Source organism: Copadichromis virginalis, linkage group LG8, assembly GCF_057382275.1.
Source record: "Copadichromis virginalis isolate Kocher_CV1m ecotype Utaka linkage group LG8, C_Virginalis_male_GT1.1, whole genome shotgun sequence".
Taxonomy (NCBI): Eukaryota; Metazoa; Chordata; class Actinopteri; order Cichliformes; family Cichlidae; genus Copadichromis; species Copadichromis virginalis.
Window position 1 is genome coordinate 15665975 of NC_140625.1, and position 18686 is coordinate 15684660.

The following is an 18686-nucleotide window of genomic DNA, read 5'->3' on the forward strand; positions in this document are numbered from 1 at the left end:
CAAAGTTTCACTTTTTTTCAAGTCTCTCTGTGATTTCTTATGAACTGAGTGTGATAAATTGAAACAGATGCAGATTAGAGCAAGCCTGACTGTGCGAATGTATGACCTTTGCTAAGCTTGGAGTTTTACCCAATTTGAAAACACAGACTTGCAAAATGGTCTTGGTTGACCATGGACCATGGTTTTGACGCTCACTAGTGTATCTTACCCTTGTTTCTGGCTTTAGACAGTTACATTTACTTTATTTTATTTCCTTTTTATATTTTAAGTAATATTTTGTATTCATTTGTGACACTGAATATGTTTAAATGTTTAAAATCACACTCACCTCTTCAGATTTCATGCAATTCTTATGTCTCATTTTCTAAAACTGTGTATATAGTACCTAATATATGCATTTTATGACTGACTTTACTCTGCTTCTAGAAGTGGGAGCTGGCTCAGGGTTACAGTTCCCTACGCTGAACACAACCTCACTTGGAGCAGGTTGTGTTCAGATTTGCGATTTAAAATCTTCACATTTTCACTGATTTCAAATTCAAATTTTATTTGTCACACACACACAACCATACACAGTATGACATGGGGGTGAAATGCTTGTTGCTGTACAATGCCCGACCATTAAATGACAGAAGAAAAGTTTTACAATATTTGCAATTTACAGTTTACTACAAAATTTACAAATTAACTTAGGAATTTACAGTAAAGAATGTGCAAATAGCAGAAGAGATTATAAAGATAAGGATTATAAATTATAGGAATTATGGGATTATAGGAAATGTATGGTGGTGCGTGTGGTGACGTGTGTGAGAGTCCAGTCTTATAGTGACGTGTTTGGGAGAGTCCAGTCCTACACCTGGTTCAGGCCCCGAATAGCCTGGGGGAAGAAGCTCCTCCTCATTCTCTCTGTTTTGGCCTTAAGGGAGCGGAAGCGCTTCCCAGACCTCAACAGTGAGAAGAGTCCATTGTTGGGATGGGAGAGGTCCATCATAATCTTCCTAGCTTTGGACTTGCACCGCTTGGTGTAGATGGACAGCAGGTCAGGGAGCTCTGATTGAATGATGCGTTCTGCCGAGTGCACCACCCTTTGCAAATCTCGTCTGTCCTGCTTGGTGCTGTTCCCAAACCAGGTGCAGATGTTTGCCGTCAGGACGCTCTCGATGGTGCAGGAGTAGAAGTTCTTGAGCACCTTCAGTGGCAGATGGAAGTCTCTAAGTCTTCTGAGGAAGAAGAGACGCTGACGGGCTTTCTTAACCAGGGTGTTGATGTGACAGGACCATGACAGGTCCTGAGTGATGTGGACACCCAGGTATCGGAAACTGTCCACTCTCTCCACTGGCGTGCCACTGATGATGAGGGGTTTGTAATTCCTCGCCTGCTTTGTAGTGAAGTCCACGATCAGCTCCTTAGTCTTGCTGATGTTTAGGAGGAGGTTATTCTCCTGGCACCAGGTCTCCAGGTTCCTAATCTCCTCCAGGTAGGCCGTCTCGATGTTGTCGGAGATCAGGCCCACAACAGCAGTGTCGTCAGCAAACTTGACAATGGAGGTGGTGTCGGATGTGGCTACACAGTCATAAGTATACAGTGAGTACAGCAGGGGGCTTAAAACACAGCCCTGAGGCACTCCAGTGCTGAGTGAGATGGAGGGGGAGACTTGTTTTCCCACCCTCACTGATTGGGGTCTGTCTGTGAGGAAGTTGAGGATCCACTGACACAGTGATGAGCTGAGTCCTAGATCCGTCAACTTGGTGAAAAGCTTAGAGGTAATTATTGTGTTGAATGCTGAACTGTAGTCCACGAACAGCATCCTAACATAATTCCCTCTGCCAGTGTCCAGGTGACTCAGGGATGTGTGGAGCAGGTGAGATATGGCATTGTCTGTGGAACGATTAGTCCGGTAAGCAAACTGAAGTGAGTCGATGGTGGGAGGAAGTGAAGAAGTGATGTGATCTCTCATCAGTCTTTCAAAACACTTCATCACAATTGAAGTCAGTGCTACTGGACGGTAGTCATTGTGGCAAGCGGGCTGTTGTTTCTTTGGAACAGGGACAATAATGGACTGTTTGAAGCACGTGGGAACCACAGCTTGGGCCAGAGGTTGAAGATCTCTGTGAACACCGGTGCTAGTTGATCAGTGCAGGCTCTAAGGACCCGGCCAGGGATTGCATCTGGTCCTGCTGCCTTCCTGGTGTTTACCCTCCTGAAGGTGTTCCTCACGGCATGCTCTGTGATGACGAATGCATTTTCTTCACTGGTGCACTCCGAGCGCGCGCAGCCGTTTGTTGTTTTAATTGCTGCGGCGTCGAAGCAAGCATAAAACGTGTTCAGCTCATCAGCCAGTGAAGCATCTGCATTCATCATTGAAGAAGCTGGTCGTTTATAGTCCGTTATAGTCCGCAGTCCTTTCCACAGGCTCCTAGAGTCGCACTGTCGTAGCTGTGACTCTAGTTTTTCCCTGTAGCTCCGCTTTGCCTTTCGGACCGCGCTGCGCACGTTGTAGGACGCAGCCTTGTATAGGTCCATATTACCAGAGACAAGCCCTTCATTGTAGGCAGCGGTGCGTGATCTCAGAGCGTCGCGGATGTTTTTATCCACCCACGGCTTCTGGTTGGGAAACGTTCGGATGATAGTTCTTTCTGCTGTGTCGTCCGCTAGTTTCCCGATAAATCCCACAACCGCTTCCGTAAACATGTTGATGTCATCAGAGCTGCGCCGAAACATGTCCCAGTCTGCGTCATCCAGTGCGTCATCCAGTGCGTCCTGCAGCGCGGCCACCGATTTGTCCGTCCAGCGAGCGACCTCCCTCCTGATTGGTGGTTGCTGCTTTAGCCTTTGTTTGTAAGCAGGCATGAGGGAGATGGCGGAATGGTCCGATTTTCCAAATGCCGGCAGGGGCTGAGCCTTGTAACAGTTCTTGAACGGGGTGTAGCAGTGGTCTAATGTCCTCGTGCCCCGGGTGGGGCAGTTGATGTGCTGGTGAAGGTTGTGAAATGTCCGTTTGAGATTCACTCTGTTAAAATCTCCCTGATTTGTTTAATTACAGCATGTTTTAAGTATAATACAGATTATGTATTGTAAATTGGCTTACAATTTTTGCATTTTTGCATAAGTAAACCACAATTTATGTATAAGTTTTTAGTATCTTATTGGTACGGCCTATAAGGTACCAATAAGCTAGACTGGAGCCACAACACCGATGCTCTTTACAGGAAGGGTCAGAGCAGACTCTACCTGCTGAGGTGGCTGAGGTCATTTGGAGTCCAGGGAGCGCTTTTAAAGACCTTCTATGACTCTGTGGTGGGATCTATCATTTTTTACAGTGTTGTATGTTGGAGCAGCAGTTTATCGGCAGCTGAGAGGAAGAGGTTGGATAAACTCACTAGGAAGGCCAGCTCTATTCTGGGATGCACCCTGGACCCAGTGCAGGTGGTGGGAGACAAAAGGACTCTGGCCAAAATAACATCTCTGATGGACAGTCTCCCACCCCATGCATGGAAATGTTGCTGAACTGCAGAGCTCCTTCAGTGACAGACTGCTGCATCCTCGATGCATGAAAGAGCGTTTCTGCAGGTCCTTCATCCCTGCAGCTGTCAGACTATACAATCAGAACTGCTCCCAACAAACATAGATGTTCACATCAGGGCTGTAACTTGGCACTATTTTATCAACCGATTCACACTATAACCTGGGTTTGCCTCTTATCTGTATTTAATTTTATTTAATTTTAATAACTGTACAGTACTCTATTTTTGGTAACCATCGTCCTTGATGTAAATATGTAAAAATTGCGTATTTCTGTTTTGTGTCTTGTGTACTGTTTGTTTGTATATGTGTCTTTCTTGCTGCTGTTACAACCAAATTTCCCCTTGTGGGACAATTAAAGGATTATTCTATTCTATTAAAACTACTGAATTAAGTGCAAACTGTATGTCACATTGTCATTATTATTTTACTATTTTATTTTGTGTTATTTACAGATTTTTAATAACCACATTATCATCATATGACTTGAGTGTATGGAGATAGTGTGGTGTCAATTTAGACAAGAACAGCTTCAGTAAGAGGAAGAGAGCTGTCACTGGTAGGTCAGTGAGCTGGGACAGAGGGGTGCCACCTTGTGTCTGTTAGCTTAAAAGTACAAGAGTACAAGAGAACACACAGAAACTCAGCCCTAGAGGCATTTGAAAGGAAAAAGTTAGCAGAATTTATAAGTGTTAACAAAATTACAGTGGACATGTTGTTGTGTCTGACTGGAGTATGTGGCACTCATAGGGATCACTTTTTGCAGAAGAAGAGTCATAAGACCCATTAACTGTGAGTGTGCACAGAGCCTGAAGCAAAAAGCCAACAGAGAAAGTTGTAAACCACTACAATGATATCCTATTATCTCCAACTGAGATAATCAAAAAAAAACTGGCTGTGTTGAACTTCATTCATTGAAGAGGAAAAAATGCAAATGAGGAAATTACATCAAAAGTATTTTAGATTATATGGGTTGACCTACTAATCACTGATCCCTACTGATTTTGTACTGTATTTTTTTTTAATCAAAAATGTCTGTGTGCTCTGTGTATTTAGAAGACAGGTTTCAGGTCATACCAGACATTCATCAGATTGATCAGAAAGCACAAATTTATTTTGCTTTACAAGAATGATGAAGCACTAATGATGGATTTCATTGTGTTACATCCATTAAAACTACAAGTTTTTTTTTAATTGGGCAGAAGAGTGAGGTATTTCTTCTGCAGAAAGAAGAAGAAGTCAGAGGAGGTGCACAGGGTTACAGCTCAAAGCTAAGACAGTCATTTAGAGAGCTCTTGTGTAGGAGGAGTTATAATGCTGAAATTGGATTTACTCAAAAACATTTAATCACTTTAAATTGAAAAGTAAATGTTTCCCTTAACAGTTTATATACAAACAAAGACGCCAATTTAAAAAATGTCAGCTTTTCTATTCCTACTGATACAAGAAAAATGTCAAAAACACTTTTATCTTTCAGATAAGCCTCTTGATGAAAGCGAAAGCTGAAAATTACATTTTTATTTTTTCCCCTCACTCTGCACTCACCCAATCCCTGCTAGAACATTTAATAAAAAAAATTAAAAGATTAAAAATTTTATTGTACTTTTAACATTTAAAAATATTAAATTTGTGAACTCTACATTGCTTGTCGATGACTAACTAGTTGACTATATGTGTTTTTCCCTGTCACATCTGTGCATACTTATTTTTTCACACTACAACATCTTGTCAGGAAGTCACCCTCTATTTCACAACCACTGACAAAGTGCATTTTTGCCACCACAACCTTACACCTGATGCTGTGAGCGTATCAGAGGCGCGAAGTTTCACTTTTTTTTAAAGTCTTTTTTATGCTATGAGCCATCTGAGTTAGAGAAACAGATGCAAAGTGTAGTTCAACCTGACTGTGTGAATGTGAAGTCTTTTGCTAAAGGCTTAGTAGCTGACCCCATTTGAGTAACACAGAAATAAATTCTGGGTGTTGTCATTCGGTGCCTGCATGAGATTTAAGTGTTTGATAAAAGTTGCATCCTGCTGAGACAATTTAATTTGAAGAGTTTTCAGGTCCTGAAGATTAGAATCTGAGGGAGAGAAACTGAAAAATAACAGAGCTCAGGACTAACTGAAACATACTTAATACATGACGTAAAAATAACCATGAACCTAAGAATCACAGAGTATTCAAAAACAATCAGCATAATGTCAAACTTTCACTTGGTCACAGATCACTACCATGGCAAAGACACACTATATCATGAAAGCATTACTTAATTTTCAACCAGTATTTCAAGAACTTATTACTTATTAATTAACAATAATAACACTTATAGTAAACAGACTGTATGTTCTATTAGTTTCTGGGCAACCAGATTAAATTGTTTTACTCATAAGTATTAATACAAATAAAAATAACCAAATAAAAGTTTCTAATATTTTCTTGTTAGCAGCTGTGAAACTAAATTCTTTAAGCTTTACTAAGATAAAGATGTTTATCACTTTCACGGGTAATTAGGAAAAATGTTTACTGAGGACACAGATTAAAGAGAGTAACTGCATAAGATATGACAGTTTCCCTGTATATGTCCTTGTGGCACTGATCGAGAATGGCCAGCATTGCCCATAAGCTCTGATACTGCTCCACCAGCAAGCCGCACAATCTACGCTGTGCTTGCCACAGTGACAGAAAATCTCCATCATTTTGCTGCATGTATTGTAGGATCTAAGCTTTCTCAGTAAATACAGCAATTGCTCGTCCCTTTTTGTATACAGCTTCTTTGTTGAGGCGGCTAGACGTGAAAGCTTTCTTATACAGAAACTTGACACTTGGAATACAACAACATGACCAATAAACTAGATCAGGTGCTTGCAATTATGAACAGGAAATGGGCAAAGGAGTCGTTGTTCAGGGGCCGGTGAATAGAATCACTGAAACCGAGAAAAGGTTTGTTGGTTGGTGTGTGCAGGGAAAGGAGCGCGAGTTGGGGAAGAGAGAGAGTGGGGGTTTTGTTTTGATTCTGGAGAGAGCGTTTTCCCGGTTGTATTGGCGTCGTCAGTAGGTTCACTGGGGAGATGGCCAATAAGTGAGCAAGAGTTTTATCCTGTCTTGTCCGCAGGCAGGTTGTGACATGGGGGCAAAGCAGATGGTGAGGTCTGGGTGAGTGCTCATTGATGGTAAATGGTAAATGGCCTGTATTTGTATAGCGCTTTACTAGGATCCATAAGCGCTTGGGGTCCTAGCGCTGATTTGTATTTAGTTTCAGTTCCTTCTTGGATTTATTTGTGTTTGATTCCCACAGTGTTTGTCTAATTGTTCCTTCTTCTGTTTCATCCTTCTGGTCTTTGTGTATTGTCTTCATGTTACTGCAATGTCTTCTCTTCCTCTAGAGTGTTAAAACAGAATTTACCTATATGTGATTTTGAAAATAATCCTTCATTCTAATCAGAATATAATATTCAAGTTTAATCAATATGATGAATAAGAAAATACAACCTGATGAATTAAATGATTCTAACATTTGGTCTCTCATTGAGATTCTGTGTGGAGTGGCATGTTTGTGCTAATGCTGACCTCGGGCTTAGACAAGGTCTAAGATGGAATGATGGGATGAGTGAGACACTTGAGAGGCTGAATTGAGGATCTCTGACTTTATGATTTGAAAAAGAAGCTATATTAAGTTTACTGATCATGTTGAAATCATAAATAGGCAGGCATGCATATAACAAAGATATTAGTTCAAAAAAATATAAAATAAATACCAGTGACCTATAACAGACAGTTATAAACTCACATTCAACATAATTGAATTACATTGTATTTATATAGTGTCATGATCCTGGGTCGTTGACCCAGCGTTTTGTGTTTCTTTTTGGGTTCATCTTGTGTTTGGTGTTTATTCTGATTCTGTATTAATTCTTTGGGTTGGTTGTCGTGTTTATTATCCCTACCTGTGTCTCCCCTCTGTGCTCCGTTCAGGTCCCTGTGTTTTTGTTGCAAAACAGTCTGGGTGTTTCCGGTTTTACTTTGTAGGTCTGCCTCTCATCATGTCCATTAGTGTCAGCTGTGTCCACCCCTGCATGTCATCTCCTCATTACCTAGTGTGTATTTATAGTGTGTGTTGGCTTCTGTTCATCGTCGGATCGTCTGTGTTTCTCGGTGTAACTACGTCTCTCTGCATTCTCCGCTCCCCGTTTCATGCTTAGGTTTGTTATTTAGTTTTCCCAGTCTAGGTTTTTTCAGTCATTCGTCTTGCCTCACTACCTGTTTAGTCGCTCCACTTCTGCAAATAAAACTTCATTCTCATCACCAGTCAACTGCCTGCATTTTGGGTCCTTTTCCTCCTACACCACACGGCTCACGCCGCCAGCCGTGACATATAGTGCCAAATCACAACAATCTTAAAGTGTTTTATATTGTAAAGATCGTATGTTTCTCTTGTTTAATGCGCCGGATCATATTGTAAAGGCCTGGGTTACAAGTTAGTTTGACTATTGTGTTATGAGTGTTTTGTGTTCAGAATTGCCACTCACTTATGGCATAGTTGCTCCACACCGGCAGCAATGTGATGTACTGAGTGTCACTGAATGTGTAAAAGTGTAGAGGCCAGCCACGCTGTGGAGTACTTGGACGCGTGTGATGGAGCATTGTCCTGCATGAAAATCATGTTTTTCTTGAAGGATGCAGACTTCTTCCTGTACCACTGCTTGAAGAAGGTGTCTTCCAGAAACTGGCAGTAGGACTGGGAGTTGAGCTTGACTCCATCCTCAACCCAAAAAGGCCCCACAAGCTCATCTTTGATGATACCAGCCCAAACCAGTACTCCACCTCCACCTTGCTGGCGTCTGAGTTGGACTCGAGCTCTCTGCCCTTTACCAGTCCAGCCACGGGCCCATCCATCTGGCCCATCAAGACTCACTCTCATTCCATCAGTCCATAAAACCTTAGAAAAACCAGTCTTGAGATATTTCTTGGCCCAGTCTTGACGTTTCAGCCTGTGTGTCTTGTTCAGTGGTGGTCGTCTTTCAGCCTTTCTTACCTTGGCCATGTCTCTGAGTATTGCACACCTTGTGCTTTTGGGCACTCCAGTGATGTTGCAGCTCTGAAATATGGCCAAACTGGTGGCAAGTGGCATCTTGGCAGCTGCACTGTTACGAACTTGTATGTCCGTGTGTTTGTTTGTGCAGGTGCTGTGTTTTTGTCTATGTTAATTTAGCTGTGCCAGGGCCCTGTTCCGATTGGTGCGTGGACTTACTGCCCCGGCGTGATTGGATCCAGCTGGAGGACCCGCCCAATAAAAGGAGGCTGGAGTGCTACAGCGGGAGAGGTCCTCGCATTTCTCCTCATCACCCAGCAGTAGTCCTGTGGTAGCCGCTGGCTGCAGTATACGCGCGAAAATTGTGGAAGTGGAGTGGGTAGGGGTGAGCTGCCGTTTATTTTGATCACCCGTTTTCTCCTGTTTTTGAGTTGGTTAAGGAGGTCAGACTCTGTCTTTATTTTTGACTTTATTTTGGTGAGGTCAGGGGTGCGGGATTTGTGTAGGTTTGTTTTGTTTATTGTTTTGGCCTTGGCTCACCCTGAAGTGTTGACACTCCCGTTTTGGTTCTCTTTATTCACATTGTAAATAAATCACTTCACATCTAACGGATTTGTTGCGTGTGACTGCTTGGGTCTTGGGGGGGAAGCGAGTGCCTCGCTCATGTTATGGCCTGGCCCTAGACGGGTCGTAACATGAATTGGGGGCTCGTCCTCTGCCTTTTTCTGTGGTTTTTTTTGCGTGTGTTTGGTCTGTTGGCGGTTTTCTTGGGTGTGGGGGTGGTAGGTGTGTGGAATTATGGAGTTTTCTTTGGATGATTTTGTTACTTCGCCTTCGTGGGATAGAATTGTGAAGTGCAGGAAAGCGGATTTGCTTATCATTGCTAGTTGTTATGATATTCAAGTGTCCTATGGTGCCCGCAAAGCGGAGGTTAGGGACGCTTTGTGTGCAGAGTTGGTGGAGCGAGGCATTCTTCCTGCCCCGAAGGCAGCTGTAGAGCAGCCTGATGGCGGGGGTGTGAAGGTGGCTCCGGAGGCTGAGCTGGGGTCGGATGCCAAAGGGCCTGTTAACGTGCTACCAGCCGAGGCAGACTCTGATGCGGCTGAGGCGGGCTCTGACACAGCTGAGGCGGACCCTGATGCTGCTGGGGCGAAGCCTGAAGCAGCTGAGTCTGGTACGGCCGGGGAACCCCTGGCGGGGCGGTCTACGGAAGATCTCCGTTTGACCCTCCGTATAAGGGAGGTGGAAGCCCGTGCTAAAGAGCTTGAGGTACAAGCAATGCACCTCCGTGTCAGAGCTTTGGAGCTGGAGCGAAAGCCCTCCACATCTGCCTCTAGTCATCCTAGTACGTCCACCGCGGTCCCGACAGGTTTTGACATCACCAAACACGTTAAACTGGTTCCCCCGTTTCGTGAGGCCGAAGTGGATTCCTATTTTAACGCTTTTGAGCGTATAGCGGCCGCGTTAAGTTGGCCGAAGGAATTTTGGCCGCTGCTGTTACAATGCAAATTGGTTGGCAAAGCCCAGGAGGTGTGTACCAGTTTATCAATTGAAGATAGCCTGGATTATGACGTCATGAAGAAGACTGTGTTGCAGGCATATGAGCTCGTCCCAGAAGCCTACCGTCAAAAATTTAGGAAGTGTGAAAAAACCGCCAATCAGACATTTGTGGAGTTTGCCCGTGAAAAAAGTCGCCTGTTTGAACGATGGTTGCAGGCCAGTAAAGCACAGGATTTCGAGGGGCTGAAAGAGCTTCTTTTGTTAGAGGAATTCAAAAAATGTTTGCCGGACCAAGTAGTTATTTATCTGAATGAGCAAAAGGTGACCTCACTTGCTAAAGCGGCAGTGATGGCTGATGAGTTTACTCTCACCCACAAAACTATATTTTCAGCCGCTGTCTCACAGAATATTAGGGTGGGACAGGAAAGGAAGATAAAGTCACCAAAGATAGGACTGAAAGATAGACAGGAGGATGGTGTTAATCGCGACTGTTTTTATTGTCGCGAACCCGGACATCTAATCGCTGTCTGCCCTGAGATCCGGAGGAAAGAGCAGCGCAAAGGCTCTAAAAACCCAGCGGGCGTAGGTCTCATCAAAGTTGTCCCTTTGCCTAAATCGCATTCCACTCTCACCCGTGATTTGCACCATGTGGATGCAGAAATAGAGCCACGTTTTAAACCGTTCATCACGAAAGGCTTTGTTTCTGTGACGGGAGAAGAGGGGGACAAAGTGCCTGTTACTATTCTTCGGGACACAGGTGTGCATCAGTCGTTTATGTTGGATAGTGTACTACCATTGTCAGATAAAACTGCTTGTGATTCGGATGTGTTGGTTTGGGGAATTAAGATGAGCGTTCTTCGGGCGCCGTTACACAAAGTCCATTTACATTCGCCCGTGAAAACGGGGCATGTCAAAGTTGCGGTGAGTTCCCAGTTGCCGATTAAAGGGGTTTCGTTTATTTTAGGAAATGACTTGGCTGGTGGGACAGTTTTCCCACCGCCTGAAGTGGTGGAAACGCCTATTTCTTCTGTCACTGAGGTTGCCGCCCCTTTGTCAAATGTGTTTCCTGTTTGTGCAATCACTCGTGCGCAGTCATGCAAATTTGATGACGTTATGGATGTTGCTGACACGTTTATGGCGACGCTAGACGAGAGAAAATCTCCCAGCCGTGAGAGTGACAGAACAAAAAGCGATGTGATGAAACTGATGCCAGAGCTGGATGAGAAATTGAATAGGGATGCATTGACAACCGCTCAGCAGAATGACTCATTACTGGCTCCCTGTTTTCTATCTGCAGCTAAGAGTGCAGGAAGTGAATCACCCACTTCTTATTTTTTGCAAGATGGAGTTCTTATGAGGAGGTGGTCCTCTGACCGGTGTGGTTTGCCTGGTGCTACGCAGGTGGTGGTGCCGAAGCCACATCGAGGGCAGGTGCTTAGCTTAGCGCATGATGCCAGCATGGCTGGACATCTTGGGGTGAACAAAACATATCATCGGGTGTTGCGCAACTTCTTTTGGCCAGGGTTGAAAGCTGATGTGGTGGCATATTGCCGTACCTGTACCACATGTCAGATGGCGGGGAAACCTAACAGACCCATTCCACCTGCTCCGTTACATCCTATTCCAGTAATAGGTGAGCCGTTTGAAAAAGTAATATTGGATTGTGTGGGTCCCCTGCCAAAAACCAAATCCGGACACCAATACATACTTACAATAATGTGTTCAGCAACAAGGTACCCAGAGGCAATTCCACTACGCACGCTGAAAGCAAAACCGGTGCTAAAAGCACTACTTAAATTTTTCTCTACTTTCGGGCTTCCAAAGGTTGTTCAAACAGACCAAGGAACGAATTTCACCTCAAAAATGTTTGCACAGGTTGTGGAGGAGTTGCACATAAAACATGTAAAATCCAGTCCATACCACCCGGAAAGTCAAGGTGCTCTGGAAAGATTCCATCAAACCCTCAAAGCTATGCTGCGCAAGTTCTGCGCGGGGTCGGATAGAGAATGGGATGAGGGTCTGCCGTTATTGTTGTTTGCAGTCAGAGAAACCACTCAGGAATCCTTGGGATTCAGTCCGATGGATCTGGTGTTTGGACACGTGGTCCGCGGTCCCCTCCGCCTTCTGAAGGAGAGGTGGTTGTCAGAAACTTCTGAAACTCAGCATAATGTTCTGGATTATGTTAGCGGACTTCGGGAAAAGCTTCACCTTGCATGTCAGTTAGCTCGAGAGAATCTGTCACATACGCAAGCTAAAATGAAAACTCGCTATGATAAAAAAGCTGTTTGCAGAAGTTTTCAGCCGGGAGAGAAAGTGTTGGTGTTGTTGCCTGTGGTAGGGTCCAGCTTATCAGCTCAGTTCGCTGGCCCATATGTGGTGGAACAAAAACTCAGTGACAACAACTATGTGATCCAGACCCCAGACCGCCGGAGAAAGTCTAGGGTTTGTCATATTAATATGTTAAAATCGTTTCACTCGAGGAGTCCTTCGGGTGCGCCGTCTCCAGTGTGCGCCGCTAGTACTGTTTCTCCCTATGAACCCTCTGATGACGGGCTACTCCAGAAAAGTGAAGCGCTGGGTAGCGGCCGGTTGAAAAATTCGGAGATCTTAAATGATTTAGACACATATTTAGTCCACCTGTCTGAACCCGCTCGAGCTGACATCACTGATCTGATAGAAAACAACTTATCACTTTTTTCTGATCACCCTCGTCAAACTGCGGTCCTGTGCCACGATATTGATGTGGAAGGACATAAACCGATTAAGCAACATGCTTACCGAGTGAACCCAGTGAAAAGGGCGATAATGCAGAAGGAAGTTGACTATCTCTTAGAACACGGTTTAGCCTTTCCGAGCGCCAGCGCATGGAGTTCGCCGTGTGTGCTAGTACCAAAATCCGACAACACTCCTCGGTTTTGTAATGATTACAGGAAAGTTAACGCTGTTACCAAACCTGATTCATTTCCTCTTCCTAGAATGGAGGATTGTATTGATAGAGTGGGATCGGCATCGTTTGTAACCAAACTTGATTTGTTAAAAGGTTACTGGCAAGTACCTTTAACTCCCCGAGCCTCTGAAATATCTGCTTTTGTTACACCGGACCATTTTCTCCAGTATACGGTTATGCCGTTTGGGTTGCGTAATGCACCCGCTACTTTCCAGCGCCTTATGGCCAAAGTACTGGCGGGCGTGAATAACTGCGATGCCTACCTGGATGATGTTGTCATTTACTCATCCACCTGGGCCCTGTGCTTCGTACGTCGCTTACTACATCCAAGATCAAATGAAACATCCAAGATCAAATCATCGCGCTAACCGTGAGCTCGCTAATCCGGTTCCCCGAACACACCTGCTGTTGACGATTAGTACAGCTGGATGAAGTAATGTGCGATCACTGGGTGCCGTAAAAGGGGATACGCATCGATAGCAGAAACAGTGATCGGCAACCCGCTGATTGGTTGGCGAAAATGGCGAAGGAGCGCGCTCGGTATTTTTCGGCAGCAGAGCAAGAACTCTTGAGTGAGGGATTTCAGGAGTTTCAGAGTTTAATTAAAACGCAAGGGAACACTGCAAAGGCTGCAAAAGCAAGGAGAGAGGGCTGGCAGAAAGTTGCTGACAAATCAAACTCGTAAGTAATCCAATAATAACAATAATAATGGAGTGGATTTATATAGCGCTTTTCAAGGCACCCAAAGCGCTTTACAATGCCACTATTCATTCACTCTCACATTCACACACTGGTGGAGGCAAGCTACGGTTGTAGCCACAGCTGCCCTGGGGCAGACTGACAGAAGCCAGGCTGCCACATTGTGCCATCGGCCCCTCTGGCCAACACCAGTAGGCGGTAGGGTAGATTTATCATATCACACCATATTATCCAATATTATATTACATTATATTATATTATAATATGTTATATTATATCCCCTTTCACATTAGAGCCACAACAGGACCCACTAGAACATGGGAACAAGTAAAAGTGAAATATAAGAATATTCTACAGAATGGTAATATTTATCACGTATATTGCTTTTCGTCTCTTGGAAAGAGACCCTGAAATAATCTGTTTGTTTGTTCATAACAGCAACCAAGAAAAGGGCAGAGCAAAAAAAAAGACAGGTGGTGGTCCTGCACCCCCTCGTCAACAAGTTGGTTAAGTGAATAATACCCTCACGGGAAAATCGATATCTCTCTATGAGCACACTGTCGCGCTGAGCTAAAGGATCCTGTCTGTCCCGCAATATACGCTGAATTCTGAGGACTCTCCTTATCAATCTTGCACCTTCCGCAATGGGTTGCTCGCGTAAACGGACAGGATATGTCTGCGACAGACTTCCCAAATCCACCTTCGCTTTTATAGCCGTGGTCTCTCATCTTGATTACACGAAGTAATTTACAATTACTACTCTGAAATATGAATTACATCTGTAATAATCACATACATGTAATAGAATGTTAATAGTACATTTCCCTTTTTTAGGGAATGACCTGTATGTATCTGTGTGAAATCAATAAAAGGATCAAGTGCTGCATTATCTTTAGTTACATTGATGTTATTTATTTATGGTGAAACAGTGGTGGAATATCGCTGTTGCTTTCGTATGAATGACGCGGACATACCTGCGTGGCCACGATCTAATCCTGTTTACATAAAGTAAACCTGCTCCCCAGCAGGTTTACGCTTACGGCTCTGTTGCTATGACAGCAAGTCCCGGATGGGCTTCGGGGAACCGAACGATCCAGGATCACGCGAAATCGTCAACAATCTAATCCAGCTAACTCACTTAGCACGGTACGAAGCACAGGCCCCTGGTCTGACCACTTACAAACACTCTCCCTCGTTTTCAGCCGTTTTCAGGAGGCCTCGCTTACGTTGAACCTAGCCAAACGTGAATTTGGCAGAGCCACCATCACATATCTGGGAAAACAGGTGGGTCAGGGACAGATACTGCCGGTGACCGCGAAAATACAGGCGATCGTTGAGTTTCCAGTCCCACAAACGAGAAGGGCGCTGCGCCGATTTCTAGGAATGTGTGGTTATTATAGAGGGTTTTGTAAGAACTTTGCCACTGTCGTCGTTCCTCTCACCGATTTGATCAGTCCGATGAAGCCTTTTGTGTGGACGCCTGTTTGTCAGACTGCTTTCGAGTCTGCGAAAGCATTACTGTGCAGTTCCCCTGTTCTTACGGCCCCGAATTTCATGTCCCCTTTCAAGCTCGAGGTTGACGCTAGTGCGGTTGGTGCAGGAGCTGTCCTCATGCAGGAAGACCATTGCGGCGTGGATCGCCCAATTTGTTACTTCTCAAAAAAATTCAACAAACATCAGATGAACTACAGTACCATTGAAAAGGAAGCCCTTGCCTTGTTGTTAGCCCTACAGCATTTCGAGGTGTATATCGGATCCAGCTCTATCCCTGTTCAAGTGTTCACTGACCATAACCCATTGGTTTTTCTCTCCCAGATGCAGAACTCAAATCAGAGACTTATGCGTTGGTCCCTTCTCTTGCAAGACTTCAACCTGCAGATCAGGCATAAGAAAGGGACGAAAAATGTCATCGCGGACGCCCTGTCGAGAGCAATTTTGTAGTTTAGGATTAAACACTAGAAGGATTGTTTAATTCTTATGGAAGGGGGTGTTACGAACTTGTATGTCCGTGTGTTTGTTTGTGCAGGTGCTGTGTTTTTGTCTATGTTAATTTAGCTGTGCCAGGGCCCTGTTCCGATTGGTGCGTGGACTTACTGCCCCGGCGTGATTGGATCCAGCTGGAGGACCCGCCCAATAAAAGGAGGCTGGAGTGCTACAGCGGGAGAGGTCCTCGCATTTCTCCTCATCACCCAGCAGTAGTACTGTGGTAGCCGCTGGCTGCAGTATACGCGCGAAAATTGTGGAAGTGGAGTGGGTAGGGGTGAGCTGCCGTTTATTTTGATCACCCGTTTTCTCCTGTTTTTGAGTTGGTTAAGGAGGTCAGACTCTGTCTTTATTTTTGACTTTATTTTGGTGAGGTCAGGGGTGCGGGATTTGTGTAGGTTTGTTTTGTTTATTGTTTTGGCCTTGGCTCACCCTGAAGTGTTGACACTCCCGTTTTGGTTCTCTTTATTCACATTGTAAATAAATCACTTCACATCTAACGGATTTGTTGCGTGTGACTGCTTGGGTCTTGGGGGGGAAGCGAGTGCCTCGCTCATGTTATGGCCTGGCCCTAGACGGGTCGTAACAGCACGCTTGACTTTTCTCAGTTCATGGGCAGTTATTTTGCGCCTTGGTTTTTCCACACGCTTCTTGCGACCCTGTTGACTATTTTGAATGAAACGCTTGATTGTTCGATGATCACGCTTCAGAAGCTTTGCAATTTTGAGACTGCTGCATCCCTCTGCAAGATATCTCACTATTTTTGACTTTTCTGAGCCTGTCAAGTCCTTCTTTTGACCCATTTTGCCAAAGGAAAGGATGTTGCCTAATAATTATGCACACCTGATAAAGGGTGTTGATGTCATTAGACCACACCCCTTCTCATTACAGAGTTGCACATCACCTAATATGCTTAATTGGTAGTAGGCTTTTGAGCCTATACAGCTTGGAGTAAGATAACATGCATGAAGAGGATGATGTGGACAAAATACTCATTTGCCTAATAATTCTGCACTCCCTGTATGTTGTTCAGTATATTTCTATGCAAAACAATAGGAACTTCAATACACAGCAGTATATTCAAAGTTTAAACCAGATATTTACATACACTTTATGAAAAACACAAGAACATTTTTTTTACTGTACAACATCAATTTAGAGTAAACTTGTTTTGTTTTGGATAAATAAATATTGAAATATCTTTTGAATTAGTTAAATGTCAGAATAAAAAGAGGGAGCTGTCTATTTTTTTTATCACTTTCATCAAATTTAGGAGTACATATACACTAAGTTTATTGTTAATTAATAAGAAAACTCCAGACGATTCCATTCTGAGCTGAAGAAGCTTCTGATAGGTTAGTAGAGTCCATGTGAGTAAATTGGTGGCACAGCTGTGGATGCATATAAGGCAAAACACAGAGCCTGTTTCTTTGAAATGGGAAAATCAAGAGATGTCAACCAAAACACCAGAAAAAGAACTGTGGAGCTCCATAAGTGTGGCTCAACTTTGAATACAATTTGGTGCCATTTGCAATTAAGAAATACAGATAGTTTCTCTTTTTACTCTTAAAGTTAACAAATATGTTTTTTATATTTATCAATCTAAAAAAATAAACATTTAGTCTGATTTGATGTTACAATTAAAAAAGTGTTTGTGTTTTTATCTGAAGAGTTTGTAAATATCTGGTTTCAACTGTATATTTGATGATTGTCATGACAAAGAGGGAGAGAGAGGAACAGAGAGGGAGATGGAGAATGAGGACAGAACAGAGATGGAACAAGAGCAGGTGAGACACACATGTTAGTCAAATGGTCGTTTGCCAAAAGTATCACCATATCATAGGTTTTCCATGTATCTCGAACCTAGTGTTTCTTTTTAGGTTTGCTATTTTTCAAATTCTACATTTATTAAGTTATGCAGGCTTGTTTGCACAACAAGGCTAAATAATTATATAAACGTCTCTCAATCTAAATAGTCGACTTAAAAAATAAGTGTAGTGCAGGTCTATGATGATTTTTAGTGCTACTATCATCTAGTTCTGATTCTGGTTCTGTCTTGGTTAAGTCCTCAGTAGTCCTGATATTGAACTGTTGTAGTCCTGTTTTAATTCCGGATCAGTTCTTGGTCTGGTTGAATTGGGGTTTAGTCCACTTCCACATGCATACTACCCTTTAGGGCTAAGCCCCGTGTGTTTCAAATGTCTGGCTCCGCCTCTGTATGTATGTATATGTACATATATGTATATGCATATATATGTATATGTATGTATATGTATATATATGTGTGTGTATATATGTATGTGTGTGTATATATGTATGTGTGTGTGTATATATACTGTATACATATATACATATATATATATATATTACTGCATGTTTAATATATGGAAGGACCACAGAAGAAGACACACTGCAATTAATCATGGCAAGAACCACCAGACCTACTGTAGGAAAAAATCTCCTCAAAAAAATCAAGAAGTAACAGCATCAAGGGAAGAACTGGAGGGTCAAAGTCACAGGCTTTAAAATGGTTGAAAACTGCAGAATGACAGAGAGGTAGAAGGTCAGAAACAGAAACTAAAATATCAGCCTGGTGGCAGCCTCAACTTACCAATAAAAAAGTTCAAAAATGTATTACACATTTTAAGGAGTTTTCAAAAGAGACAGACTGAGGCATTAAGAACAGAGTCAGAAGTTTTAAACAACAGGCATGGGCTATAGAATAGAATAGAATACAATAGAATTCCTTTATTGTCACTATACAGTTGTACAATGAGATACAGGTTATGAGAGTGAGATGCAATAATGTTTGATAGGTGTTAGTTAAAATAGCTCGAAGGTTTCCATCATGTCCTACCCATGGTTCTCCTTCACCACAGCACAGGATCTAGCTTAACCACTCAAATGACTTTACATTTATTACAATAAGATGGCTTTATCCCAAAAAGTTGATTCTGTTCATCTGGATGTAGCCAATTCGGTGGAAGAAACATTTTGTCACTCAT